Source organism: Leopardus geoffroyi, chromosome B4, assembly GCF_018350155.1.
Source record: "Leopardus geoffroyi isolate Oge1 chromosome B4, O.geoffroyi_Oge1_pat1.0, whole genome shotgun sequence".
NCBI classification, from domain to species: domain Eukaryota; kingdom Metazoa; phylum Chordata; class Mammalia; order Carnivora; family Felidae; genus Leopardus; species Leopardus geoffroyi.
In genome coordinates, this window is record NC_059341.1 from 69,620,531 (window position 1) to 69,634,831 (window position 14,301).

General features: G+C 39.9%; 1 long non-coding RNA gene and 1 pseudogene across 1 annotated transcript; both read left to right on the top strand.

The window, feature by feature from the left end:
* The first annotated feature begins 3,170 nt into the window (after positions 1-3,170).
* On the top strand, positions 3,171-11,099 carry LOC123590953. Its single transcript, XR_006709049.1, has 2 exons — positions 3,171-3,537; positions 7,621-11,099. It is a non-coding gene; the product is annotated as an uncharacterized LOC123590953 (long non-coding RNA).
* Positions 11,100-11,772: 673 nt separating this feature from the next.
* On the top strand, positions 11,773-13,995 carry LOC123590765 (annotated as a pseudogene).
* The last annotated feature ends 306 nt before the right edge of the window (positions 13,996-14,301 follow it).

The following is a 14,301-nucleotide window of genomic DNA, read 5'->3' on the forward strand; positions in this document are numbered from 1 at the left end:
TTTAGGTGCACAAATATATATATTTCTGTTACAAAAATGAAGTATAGAGTAACTGGATTACAGAAGCACCTGGGTGGCTCATTCGTTAAGTGTCCAACTTTGGCTCAGGTCATGATCTCACTGTTCGTGGATTCAAGCCCAGGCTCAGGCTCTGTGCTGACAGCTCAGAACCTGGAGCTTGCTTCAGATTCTGTGTCTCCCTCTCTCTCTGCCCCTCCTCCACTCGTGCTCTGCATCTCTCTGAAAAATAAACAAACATTTAAAAAAAATTTTAAAAGAATGACCGGATCACAGAGTGTACATATATGTTCAACTTTAGTAGATACCGCTAAGTGCTTTTTCAAAGTTGTTAAGCCAATTTGTACTTCCACTGTCAGTGATAAGCATTTCATATACTTTCCTTATCATTATCTTCGGCAAAACTCCATATCACACTTGACACTGTCATTTTTATTTTTGCCATTCTGATGGGTATATAAAAATGTGTCACTATGGATTTTTTATTTCACCAATAAATAATGAAATTGAACACTATTTATATGTTTATCAGCCAGTTGGATATCCTCTTAAGTGAAGGGCCTGTTCATTAGTTTTGCCTATGTTTTCTTGGATTGTCTATAGTTCTCTTATTAATTTGCAGAAGTATCTTTATATAGTATGATATATAAACCTTTTGTTGATACATGTATTGCAAATATCTTCCAGTTATGGCTTCTCTTCTTTGCTCTTTAAGTGTCTTTTAAAAGTGCAAATGTGATCAACGAGTGCCTCAAGTGTTCTAGGCTTACCTCCCTTCAGTGGCTCCCAATTCACTTTCAAAGATCTCCTTGGCTGCAGTGTAGGGAAGAGGTCAGAGGGGCTACAATGAGTTGGGGAAGCAGATGTGGAGTCCATTGGCTGATGCCAACCTGACAGTCACGTGGACAAGGCCCAACATTTGAACTGAAAACCTCTGTGGTCCTGGCTGGAAGATCATCTTGAATGGAGAGGAATCATTTTTTATCTGTAGTGCTCAAGTGAGCCAGTGGGCAAGCAAAATCATTTGGGAAGGTCTAATCCATCTGCACCATTTCAATTAGGGAAAGAAATTTGTTGCTCTAGTTTGTTGAGGACATTCCTATTTTCCGCATTTAAAGTCCCACACCTGGAAAACTCCTCAGCCAGGGTGAACAGGGGCGGTAAGTCACTCTAATTTCAGGACTAGGTCTGTTGTGTTAATCAGGGTACATATATATATCTTGCTCTGTTTTACATTTCATTAGAATGTACCAGGCAACAACAACAAAAACATAGTGTCTTTTGATAAATATAAGTTCTAGTTGTATGTAATGTAATTTATCAATCCTTTTCTTTGCGATTAGTGCCCTACCAGTACTTGAAATCAAGTCATACTCTATGTTATCTTTCAGAATCTAATTTTGGTTTAACTTTTACACTTAGATCTGCAGTGTACCTGGTGTTGTCTACATAGCGTGAGGTAAGGATCAAGTTTTGTTTTGTTTTTTTTCCATAAAGTTATCTGATCATTATTTATTGAGAAGAATATGGTTTTCTTACTCTGAAATAACACTTTTTATATGTGGGTCAGTTTCTGGACTTCATCTTTTTTTTTTTTTTTTGGACTCTTTTGTTCTATTATCTAATTGTCTATCTTTATGCCAAGAATACACCATCTTGATAATGTAGCTTTGTACATTTTTATATCTAGTAAATCTATGCTAACTTGGCTTTCATTCTTCAGGGTATTCTTGGCTTAATTTTCCCATCTGCATTTTCACAAAAAATGTTACCATTAGCTTATTTTCCGCCAAAAGAAAAAAAAGTCATGATTTAATTGGGGGTGTATTGAATCTATCACTTTGTAATGATTTGACCTCTTTATAATCTCTGACTTTCCATTTCATGAACTTTCCAGTTTATAGTTCTTTTTCAAAACCTTTAATTGTATATATCCTAGGTATTTCATATTTTCAGAGCCTTTGTATATCCTTTTTTTTCAATGGCATTTTGCTTGTAATGGCAAAATGAATTTATTTTTGTACATTAATCTTATATCCAGTGAATTGCTAAATTTATTTAATTATAATGGTTTAATTATAGATTCTTTTGGATTTTATATGTATATAATTATGCTTACAAATAATGTCAGTTTTATATCTTACTTTCTACCTCTTAGACCTTTTATTCTTACTTTTTGCACGAAATAAAACCTCTAGTATAATACTGAACAGAAATAACTGTGGTCATCCCTTCTTTGTTCCCAGCCTGCAGGGAAAGCTTTTAATATCTCAGTATTAACTAATGTGTTTGCTATAGATTTGCTGGGTTTTTTTTTGGGAGGGGGGTAATCTTTATCAGACAAGAAAGTTTACTTTTATTCCTGTTTTAATATTAGGTCTTAATTATAAATAGATGTTTAGTTTTATCAAATGTTTTTACTGCATATATTGAGATAATTATGATTTTTCACATTCTGTTAATACGTTATATCAAGTGACTTTCAAATGTCAAAGGAAACTTGTGTTCATTCCTAAAATAATCTCAGTGTAGTCTTGAGTATTATCCCCTCTGGACCTGGTTTTGTACTATTTTATGAGAAGTTTTGCATCTACATTCACTGAAAATGTTAGTCCGGGGGCGCCTGGGTGGCTCAGTCGGTTAAGCGTCTGACTTCAGCTCAGGTCACAACCTCGCGGTCTGTGAGTTCGAGCCCCACGTCGGGCTCTGGGCTGATGGCTCAGAGCCTGGAGCCTGCTTCTGATTCTGTGTCTCCCTCTCTCTCTGCCCCTCCCCCGTTCATGCTCTCTCTCTGTCTCAAAAATAAATAAAAGACGTTAAAAAATTTAAAAAAAAGGTTAGTCTGTAATCATCCTTTCTTATGATGTTATTTACAGGATTTGGTATGAAAGTTATGCTGCCTTCATAAAATGAGTTGAGAAGTGTTAACATTTTTTCTGTTCTCTGGAATATTTTTGTCTAAAACTGACATTATTTCTTTCTTAAATGTTTACTAGAATTCAACAGTGAACACATTTGGACTTGGAGTTCTCACTGTGGTAAGGCCTTTATATATAGACTTAAATAGATGTAGGATTATTTCTTCTTCACTGTGTGTAAAATGCTTTTCTCAGAATTTGTCTACTTAATTTAAATTTTTGAATATATTTGTTTAAAGAGCATCAAAACATCTTATTATCTTTTTTAGTGTCGGTAAGATCTATAGCAATATTCCCTTTCATGTTTCTCATACTGATAGTTTGGGCTTTAATTTTTTTTTTCTTCATTAGTCTTGCCGGGAATTTAGCAATTTTATTATTCAAGAAACCAAGTTTGTCATTGTTGATCATCTCTGTTATACATTATATCAGTCCTTTTACCTCTTTTTTTCTTTTTGTGCAGCATACAAAAACCATTTTATTATGATCACTGATTATATGGGTCACGAATTCACACAGGGCACAGTGGGGATGGCTTCTCTGTTGCCAAGTCTGGAGCGTCATTGGGAAGACTCAAAGGCTGAGGCTGAACAATTTGAAGGTGATGTAGCCGCAAGTCTGAAAATTGATGCATGCTGTCATTTGGGACCTCAAATAAGGCTGTTAGTTGTCACACCTACATGTGGCCTTTCCGTGTGGCTAGTTGGGCTTTTCTGCAACATCACAGTTGGGTTCCAAGAGGAAGTGTCCTAAGAGAATCAAGTAGAAACTCTGTTGTCTTTTTAAAAGATAACAATCTTATTGAGATAAAATTCACAATTAATTTAAGGTATACAACTCAATGATTTTTAGTATATAACCACAATCAATCACTAAATTAATTTTAGAAGATTTTCATCTCTGGAGAAAATGATTCCCCATTCCCTCCAATCTTCCCATCCCTAGGCAACAACTAATTTACTTGCTGTCTCTATAGATTTACCAATTTTGGACATTTCATATAAACTGAATCTTACAATATACAGTTTTTGGGTCTGGCTTCTTTCACTTAATTTTCTTTAGGATTCATCCATGCTATAAAATGTATTAGAACTTCATCCCTTTTTATGGTCAAATAACTCGTTATATCGATATACCACATTTTATATAGTCATTCATCACACGACAGACATTTGAGCTTCTGTTTTTGGCCATTGTGAATAATATTGCTTTCAACAATCACATAGTCCATTGTGTTATATTTTTGTGTCTCTTGGTTATCTACCTAAAAATGCATTGCTGAGACGCATGGTAATTTACGTATAAGCTTTTGAGGAACTGAGGATTGCTTTTAAAGTGTTTTCATAATTTTACATCCCTATCAGCAGTGCATAAAAGTTACATTTTGTCCACATTCTTGCTACTACTTGTTTTCATTAATCATTTTGCTGCTTGTTTGAGCAATTACTGAGAGAAGGAGAAGTGTGTTAGAATGTCCTTCTCTGATTGTTTCTGCCATGTTTTCTACTTTTAGCTCTACCAATTTTTGTTTCATTTTGAGGCTATATTAGACCCATACAAATTTAAAATTGTTATAATTTTGTGTACAATGACACTTTATGGTCCTTTTTATCTCTAGTATTTCTGTACTTTGATGTGATTACAATAATACCAGGCTTCTCTGCTTAGGATATGCAAAGCCATCTTTTTTCATTCCTTTGCTTTCAACCTTTCCATAATCTACACTGAACAGCATATAGCTATATTTTGTTGTTTCATCCAGTCTATTATATCAAATGTTACCTTTGATTTTTAATATAAATATTTAGCCCTATTACTTCAAATGTAATTACTGATATATCTAGTATTAAATCTACCATCTTATTGCTTGTTTTGTTTGTCCCACTTGTACTTTGTCCTATTTTCTCTCTTTTCTTGCCTTCACTGGAAAAATGTATTATTGTTGTTCTTGTTATTTTCTTCTATATGTTATTCTATTACTCCTTTATTTTATATTATCCTAGAAGTTACAGTACACGTCATTGACTTATTAGAGTCTAATATAACTTACTACTTCCCTAAACAATAGAAGGACTTAGAACATTTTAGCTCTATTTATGCATCTTCCATCTTTATGCTATAGTTTATATGTATTATTACACATATTTTAATAATTTTAATCAGTACTCACTGTGTTTACCCTTTTTATTGTTCTTCCTTTTTTACACCTCTCTGTTCTGTGTTGGATAATTTTCCTTTAAGCTGAAAAAAATCTCAAATCTCTTTTGTGTTTTCTTTGGTTCAGGTATACTGATAAAGAATCCTCTCATTATGTTTCCATTTTGCCTTTATTTTTTTAACAACTTCACTGAGGTATAATTGGCCAAAATAAAAACAAAAAAACTGAAGGTGTTTACACATGAAACCACACTAAAATCAAGAGAGCGAACTTATCCATAAATCCCAAAAGTTTCCTTATTCTCTTTTATATTTTATTCCTCCTGCCCCTAACTCCCTTCCCATCTGATTCAAGGCTGAGTCCCTTGCTTCTTATTCCCATTCTATGCACTAGGAATTTAAATGAAGTCCTTTCATTAATACCATGGATTTTTTAAATCTAAGAGGGTTTAGATTCTAGGTAGCCAAAAAGAATGACAAATGCCCACCTAGTATGTTATCTAAAAAGTGTAAAGTCTAGAAAAGTATTAATTCTATCAAATCTTGAATATATGACTAGTTAAATGTATAAAAACTAATTTGTTCAGAAATAACTTACCAATGATTGAAATGTGTGACTCTAGATTTTGTGCTAAAGGAATAATAGATCTCCTTGTCATCTTTATTTTCCTAACTGTGAACCCCAAGTGATACAGTTGAAACAGAGAAAATGCACTTTTTTCTGGAGTACAAGTAGGTAAAGATTATAAATAGGATCTAGAGCAGTAAATACTAATATTTCAGGAGGAGATATGGACTCCATTTTGGAACTAATGAAAGCTATGGACTCTCCCTCCAAAAAGAGAGGGAGTATACAACCCACATTTACGTTCAACATTATGGGTACCATTTCAAAAAGCTTAGAGCCCAACTGAAGCTCATGAGTGAATCCAGTATTAGGAATTCCTGTTCAAAAAAAAAAAAAAATAGAATTCCTGCTCCAGAGGGGAGTTGGGGGCAGGAATGGGCAAATAGATGGAGGTCATTAAGAAGCACAAATTTCCCAGGCGCCTGGGTGTCTCAGTCTGTTAAGCATCCAACTTCAGCTCAGGTCATGATCTCGTGGTTCGTGAGTTCAAGCCCTGAGTCAGGCTCTGTGCTGACAGCTCAGAGCCTGGAGCCCATTTCAAATTCTGTGTCTCTCTCTGTCTCTCTGCCCCTCTCCCACTCATACTCTGTCTCTCTCAAAAATAAATAAACATTTTTTTTAAAAATTAAGAAGCACAAACTTCTAGTTATAAAATAAATAAGTCACAGAGATGAAAATACAGCATAGGGAATATAGTCAATATTATAATAACATTATATGGTGATAGATGGTGACCACACTTACCATGGTAAGCACTGAGTAATGTATGGAATTGTCTAATCATTATGTCATATACCTGAAACTAAGAAACATTGTATGTCAATCATGCTTCAATAACAAATAAAAGCAAAAAGAGAATTCCTAATCCAGATCAAAGAACATTTAATCTTTAAGAATGAACAAAAAGATACAATGTTGGAGTTTCATTAAATGTTTTCTTATTCAACACTTTTCAATTATGTGTGTCACAGAGGCCATATTCTATATTTGCCCTTTTTAATTAAATTATTTATTTTAATTTGAGAGAGAGAGAGATTGAGTAGGGTGGAAAGGCAGGGGGAGAGAGAAAAAATCTCAAGCAGGCTCCACACTCAGTAGGGAGTCAAACACGGGACTTGATCTCACAACCCTGAGATCTTGACTTGAGCTGAAATCAAGTCAGACATTCAACTGACTGAGCCACCCAGGCAACCCCATATTTGCCTTTTATTTTACCAAGAATTGACAGTTGAGAGTCACTGATCGAAAAGAGGGGAAGAAACTCATTTAAACTTTAGATTTAAAAATAAAATGGTATATAACAATAAGAGACACCAATTCTGCAAACACATGCACTGAAAAAGGAACACTTTCTAGTCAATAGATTTCCGAGAATGAGAAGGTTAGGGATTTTGCCCGTAACCCAGAGGAGCAGACTATGAGCATAAGTCTGTATCATGCTCACAGATAGTTCTTGTTAGGTGCACATGGTAACCTCAAACATTTGAATTTGTTGTATACTCAGGAATTGGGAAGTTTCACATAATTTTTTTTCTGTCCCCTCTTTAAAAATCAGAAGATACAGACACAGTTGGCCCATACTTTTATGCAGCAGCAATCAATAGGGGCTGAGTGGCCTCTACTTTGTTTTCCCAGTTCACTGCAGTCCTCAGAAGTACCTGCTTCCCTGTTTCATCATGTCTAGTACATGGCAGGGCTTAGTAGGCATTGAAGCATGCAACCCATGATGGTCAGCCCTTGAATAAATGAATGTTGACCTAGTGTCACAGAACACTCTCTTCTGGGCAAGCCTGTCTTGCCCATTTCCTTCCTGCCTCTAAAATTACACCTAGCTCCTTGACAGGAGTTTCCAAACTCATCCCGCTCTGTCTGAATTCATCTCCACTCAATTTTTTCCAGATAACTTCCAGCTGACCTCCCACCATGCTGTTCCAAGGAACAAAGCTTCCTGAAAGGATGCAGGATGAAGGATTGTGCCTGGACTGCTAACCCCATAGTTGACAACCTCTGTGGTGTTCCCGTTTCTTGAAACCTCTTTTTCTTTCCTTTAGTTTTTGTTTGTTAATTTTGACCTTCATTAGAAAGGTTAGTACACTTCATCGGGATACTTCGTGCTGAAAGTTATGTCCAAAGGACTGTATTTCTTAGTGAAAATGTCTTAAGAGATCACGGTTAGTATTTGTAGCAGAGCTGGGTCAAAATTAACATATTACAACAGCTTGTGTCAGCCTGGGTTGCAAACTTTCCACAAGAAAGGGTAGGCCGAAAGGTCATACTCATCAGCTCATACCACAGAGAATTGCAGAATCCTAAAAGATGATTTCTTCCCTTTGCACATAAAAGTCACCGACTCCTCTCGCTCCAGCCACCATCCCCCCCTCCTGCCCATGCACAGGACTTTCATACACACCACTTGCCCCACAGTCCCCAGCTAGTTTCTATCCCCTCTGTCTCTGTGAATCTGTTTTCCTTGGGTCACTTTCTAGCTTGATTAAATACGTGTTACATTGTTCTACCTTTTTTGTTGTCTGTATGATGGAAATGCATATTTAAACCATTAGGGAGCCACTAGCCCAGACCTCAGCAATGACCGCAGTTAATAACAGAGTTCTCACTCACAATGTCATGTGGGATCTTTGCCTATGGCATGATTTGCTAGCCATGAAAACCTCTTTAGCACCTCCCTCCATTATGCAAATACCCCTGAAAAAACACTTCCCTATCTCAGCCACTGAATTGCAGGCTGCGGTCCCAGGCTGCACACCCCAGCCTGCAGCGCATGGGTGGGATTGCCAGAGTGTAACGGGACACAGGTTTCTGCACAGGTAGATGCTCAGTGGACTCTGTACTCAGCTAGAAGAAGGCTGAGCCTGACTTGGCTGCCCAGTCAGTATGATGTCCAGATGACAGGTTATTTTCTGTTACTTGTCTGCCAGTGTTGGCTTTATCAAGCCTGAGGCTGGTAAATGAAAGATGCCCTCACTTTACCACCAGTGCTGCTGCACTAATTCTTCCAGGTCACAATCCAGAGCCTCTGAGAGCCAAGCTGTGTCCTCAGAGAACAAAAGATGAGGAGAAATTGAAGCCTCCAGTCCCAGGCCTGGGCTTTTTCCTTTCTCTACTGGCTCCAGCATCTGCACCAGAGAGCACAGCAGTGTCTTCAGTTCTACAAGACCGCTGTTTAACAGGTGCAGCAACTGGGAAACATTCCAATCTCCAGGGATCTCAGGGGGTCTCAGAGTTTCAGGTCACCAGACTTAACGTTTGCTTAGCCTACCCCCCTGACTTTGCAAGAGGCTATCTTTTTCACTGGGGGGTCCCATCCTTTCTATACCCTTTGTCCCAAACCACCACCAATTCATATTACATCCTAAACCTCCAAATCAACCCATCTCTCTCTCTGTCTCTGCCTCCTTCTCTCTCTCCTTCTCTTTCTCTCTCCCTCTTTATAAAGCATGCTGTCTTTCAATTAACATAGTGATGACCTATTGTCACCCGTTACCATGCTAATCCAGAGCTGGTGTGAAATTACTTTATAATAAACACTATGGAGTTCTGACTTCCAATTAATTTTTCACATGCTGCGCTAAATCAGATTAACTCTCTCCCTGTACCATCACTTTTGACCATAGACGTAATTCTTTCCTTATAATGAAATAGAGGATTAATTTATATGAAGCATATCTGTACACATTTGCAAATAAATGTAAAGATAGATTTTATGCCATATTTGCATTGTGCACAGACTCTCTGAGATTACTTTCTTGTGTTCCCTGGGTGGGCAGAGATCTTTCCAGTTGTTGTTGTTCCTCTGTTAAATTCTAACTAAATGCCTCCATGAAGAATAAGCAAAGAAATGCTCACATGTGCCATGGTGCTGAGAGAGTGGGGACTCCTCCCGTAAATCGTACAATACCGCATTAGGAGTAGCTGAAGGAAAATGTAAACACTCTGAAATGGAAACAATAATCATTAACTACTAAATTGATTGGTGCTCTCCCTGGATGTGCACATTCACATTCATCCTGAGTGAGTGGAGGGAGGGTAGCTTTTTAAATGACCATTAAACTGAAGGAATTTGATGACAATTTCAAGCAAATGATAGCTTATGCCTTTTTAAAACTAATATAGCCCCTGCACTAAATTATATTTTTGGCGAAATAATTATTTTCATCTTTGAAACTCATTATTAGAATGGAGTATTGGAAGATGAATGTAGGCGCACACTAAATGAACAAATTTGTGTTAAAAAAATTAATCATACTACCCAGATGCTGGACTGTATTTTTTTCCTTCTGTCAGTCTCCAGTGTATTTCATTCAGCTTCTTCTATTACTACAAAATATTGATAGAAAAATTTCCCCAACACATATTTTCTTTTTGACACCAAATGAGAAAAACTGCCAGAAGAACTAAAGGTATGGCCCATATAAAAGATAAATGTGTGCTTATCAAATCCTCTTAAACCAATCTTTTATTAACAGTAGAGGAAATAAAATCTTGTTTAGTGTTGCAATGATGAAAATACTTACAGCTGAGTTATTTTAAAACAGACCTAGCAAATTATGTTTGGCAAACACTGGAAACGTATTCATTCATTCAACAGGTATTGATTTGATCCCGGCTATGTGATAACCACTACTTGAAGTACAACTGATAAAACAATGAACAAGCCAAATTCCCTGCCTTCATGGAGATCCCCATCTGAGGGTATGCAAACTTGAAATGATAAAAACAGTCAATCATCATCTCGTGATCATTGATTGAGCTCTTACTATATGCTCTCCACTGTGCCAAATGCCTTCCTATTATATATTTCAATTATCATGATTAATACTTTCCTCTAGATTATTATTGAACACATTTTATAGGTGAATAACTAAAGCTTAGAAGTAGTTCATCCTAACTTTACAGATATATAGTGGTAAAACTAGAATTCCAAACAAAGGTTTTGAACTAAAATCCCTGTGCTATACTGCTTCTGACATCCATTGTCCCCAAAACATGTATCATTATCTTGTGTTTGTTGAAAGTTTATTTTTTGTTCTATGGTGGGTAAAAAAATAGAGGCAATAGGCACAATTCCCCACCTAAGGAGATTTCCAGTCTACTGGGAGAAAATTATACATTCATGAAACAACTATTCTTAACATAGTTAAGTCAAACATTCTTTGAGGTAGGTAAGTTTATAGTCCATATACATGAAGTGTGCATGTCGATGGGGGAAAGGGGCATGATTATTTGCTGACATTTATCTCTATTTGAATAGCATATTCAACTTCTATGATTTTACTCATTGTACAGTGCATTAATTTAACCAATGATTTTAAAGAAAAAATGAAACAGTACAACATTAAATGTGGCCATTATATGCTATACAACGTGTCCTCCCTTGTTTTTTTAAGGCTAAACCTATTTTATGGGTGACATGCTGGCTAGGCAGGCTTTGGGGCAGAACAAAGAGTTGGACTTAACTCTTCAAGGGACTGAAGGCTTGGGGTCCTGGCTGGTGCCCCAGGCCTCCCACAGTGTCAACTGGGGTCAACTCTACTGGAACCGAGAGGCAACAGGATGATGAGGTAGGAAAGAGGGGTGAGAGGAAAGGCAGGTGGTGGGAAAGGAAGTGGAAGGAAGGGGTGAGGAGAGAGGGAAGGGAAGTAGGGCCGGGCTGGAGCCAAAGCCAAAGTCAGAGGTGGTCAGGTCAGCATCAGGAGACACTCAAAAGGGAGCCTCCTGGGAAGTGCAGGCTGTACTGGCCCAGGGCAGAGTTCACATATCTCATCTTGACCACATCGTAGTGCAGAAGCCTGCCCTAAAGATGGAAGTGAATTGGTAGGGGTGGTGGTCTGTCGTGAGGTTGGCCTTCAGGAGGGCGTACTTTTTTTAAATCTTTTAAATACTTTTATTTATTTTTGAGAGACAGAGACAGAGCATGAGGAAGGGAGGGGCAGAGAAAGAGAGAGAGGGAGACACAGAAACCAAAGCAGGCTCCAGGATCTAAGCTGTCAGGACAGAGCCCGATGCGAGGTTCAAACCCACAAACCGTGAGATCATGACCTGAGCTGAGTCAGATGCTTAACCAACTGAGTCACCCAGGTGCCCCCCTCAGGAGGGCATCCTTGATGAGATCATAGGTCACCAGCTCAGCACCGTTGACAATGGCATTATGAGCAACATTGTAAAAGGACCCTTTCCACAGTCTCCAGAACCCTTCCTCTCCAGCAGTGGTCTCGTAAGCATCAACAAGCCAGACCAACAAAGATGGTGGCAAGCCCTGTAGTGGGAGAGATCTGGGCAACAGATGCAGCAACAGTAGTGGTTAAACTGAAGCTTGGCCCTAGGGGGTTTGGGGGTGAGCTGCACGGGTGTAGTAAGGGGTGACCCTGAGCTGGGGCTTGGCCTAGCCCGAGGTCCCCTGCTACCTCACCAGAGGACAGGTCCAGCCTGTGTTGTCCATGGTGTCCACATGCCACAGCCCTCTAACACCACCTGGACCAGACCTAAGAGCGACATTTTGATGTCCAGAATGGGATCAAAGCTACCATTTGCCCCATGGGCCAGAAGCAAGAAGAACAGAAACCAGCCCCTGGGCCGAACCCCATGTTAAGACCTTTGCCTCCCCTGCCAGGTCCCTCTGAGGAAAGGCTCCAGAAACTGGAACTGGGATGATGACAGATGTCAGGCCCTCGTCCTAGAGGACCCCTTCCAGCAGATCATGGAGTTCTGCTGCCTGACTCACCGCCCCCTGACTGTGGCTCTGCCTCTCCCTTCCAGAACCAAACTAGGTCATTCCAAGTCTGTGAGCAGTGGGGACTTGCGACCTGTGGAGATTGCCTTGGAAAGGTGCATGGCTGCACTGAGCCACTTGGGGCTCCGACCTGAGCCTCCCACTTTGAGACTTATCTCTCCGCCACCTCAAGGGCTTTCCTGGTCCCCCCACCTTACTCAGCATACAGATGGAGACCCTTACTCCCCACGGCTCCTTCCACGTCCTATCTGCCCGGCCCTCTGAGTCTTTCTACTCCAATGACAAAATGGCTTATCACACACTGCTTCTGGGTTCTGGTCATGTGGGCCTCTGAAATCTGGGGAACATGTGCTTCCTGAATGCAGTGCTACCATGTTTGAGCTGTCCTCACTCTTTCAGACTTCTAACTGCTATGGGACTTCCAGCAAGAGGTGCCTGGAGTGGGTGGAGCCCAAGACCTCTCTGAAGCCTTTGCAGATGTGATTGGTGCCCTGTGAAACTCTGATTCCTTGTGAAGCTGTGAATCCTACTACCTTCTGAGCCGTCTTCTACAAATATGTTCCATCCTTCTCTGGACACAGCCAGCAGGATGCCCGAGAGTTCCTGAAGCTCCTTATGGAGCGGCTCTACCTGGAAATCAACCAACGAGGCTGCCGGGCAATCCTGGCCAACAGTCCAGCTCACTCCCAACCCCACTGTGGAGGGGCTCTGCTAGAAGAACCTGAGTTAAATGGTGATGACCAGGCCAACTTAACGTGGAAGTGTTACACAGAGGGAGAGGACAGCAATACTGTGGACCTGATTGTAGGCCAGTTGAAAAGTTGTCTCAAGTGCCAGACCTGTGGGCAGCACTTCATGACCTATGAGGATTTTTGTGACCTGTCCTGCCCATCCCAGAAAGGATTTGTGGGTGGCAAGGTGTCTCTGCAGGGATCGTTTCAGGCTTGTCACCAAGGATGAAGAGCTGGAGTCAGAGAATGCTCCAGTGTGTGACAGATGTTGGCAGAAAACACGAAGTACCAAAAAGTTGATGGTACAAAGATGCCTCTGAATCCTCATGCTGCATCTTAATCGATTTTCCACCTCCCAAGACTCCATCAGGAAAAGTTCAGCAGGTGTAGACTTCCTGCTGCAGCAGGACAAAGCCCGAAGCCCTGTATGCCCTTTGTATCTACTTGGGGCAGTGTCTACTATGAGCACTATGCAGCCCTCTGCAGGTGCCAGCCCGGCTGGCACGTCTACAATGACTCTCATGTCTCCCCTGTCAGTGAAAATCAGGTGGCATCCAGTGAGGGCTATGTGCTGTTCTACCAACTGATGCAGGAGCCACCCTGGTGTCTGTGACACTCCCTGTGAAACCCTTTCAACACTCTTAAGCCCCAGGCTCTCCATTTACCTCAGAGACATCTATTTTTATGTCTTTATAATTGGGGAGGTATTGGTTGCAGCTTTCATTATCTTTTTGTTTTTTTAAATATAATTTATTGTCCAATTGGCTTACGTACAACACCCAGTGCTCATCCCAACAAGTGCCCTCCTCAATGCCCATCACCCATTTTCCCCTCTCCCACACCCCCCCCAGCCACCCTTAGTTTGTTCTCTGTATTTTTTTTTTATGTTTTATTTTCGAGAGAGAGCGTGAACAGGGGAGGGCAGAGAGAGAGAAAGACACAGAATCAGAAGCAGGCTCCAGACACCAGGCGTGTCTGCACAGAGCCAGATGTGGGGCTCGAACCCATGAACTGTGAGATCATGACCTGAGCTGAAGTCGGATGCTTAACCAACTGAGCCACCCAGGAGCCCCTATTCTCTGTATTTAAAAGGCTCTTGTG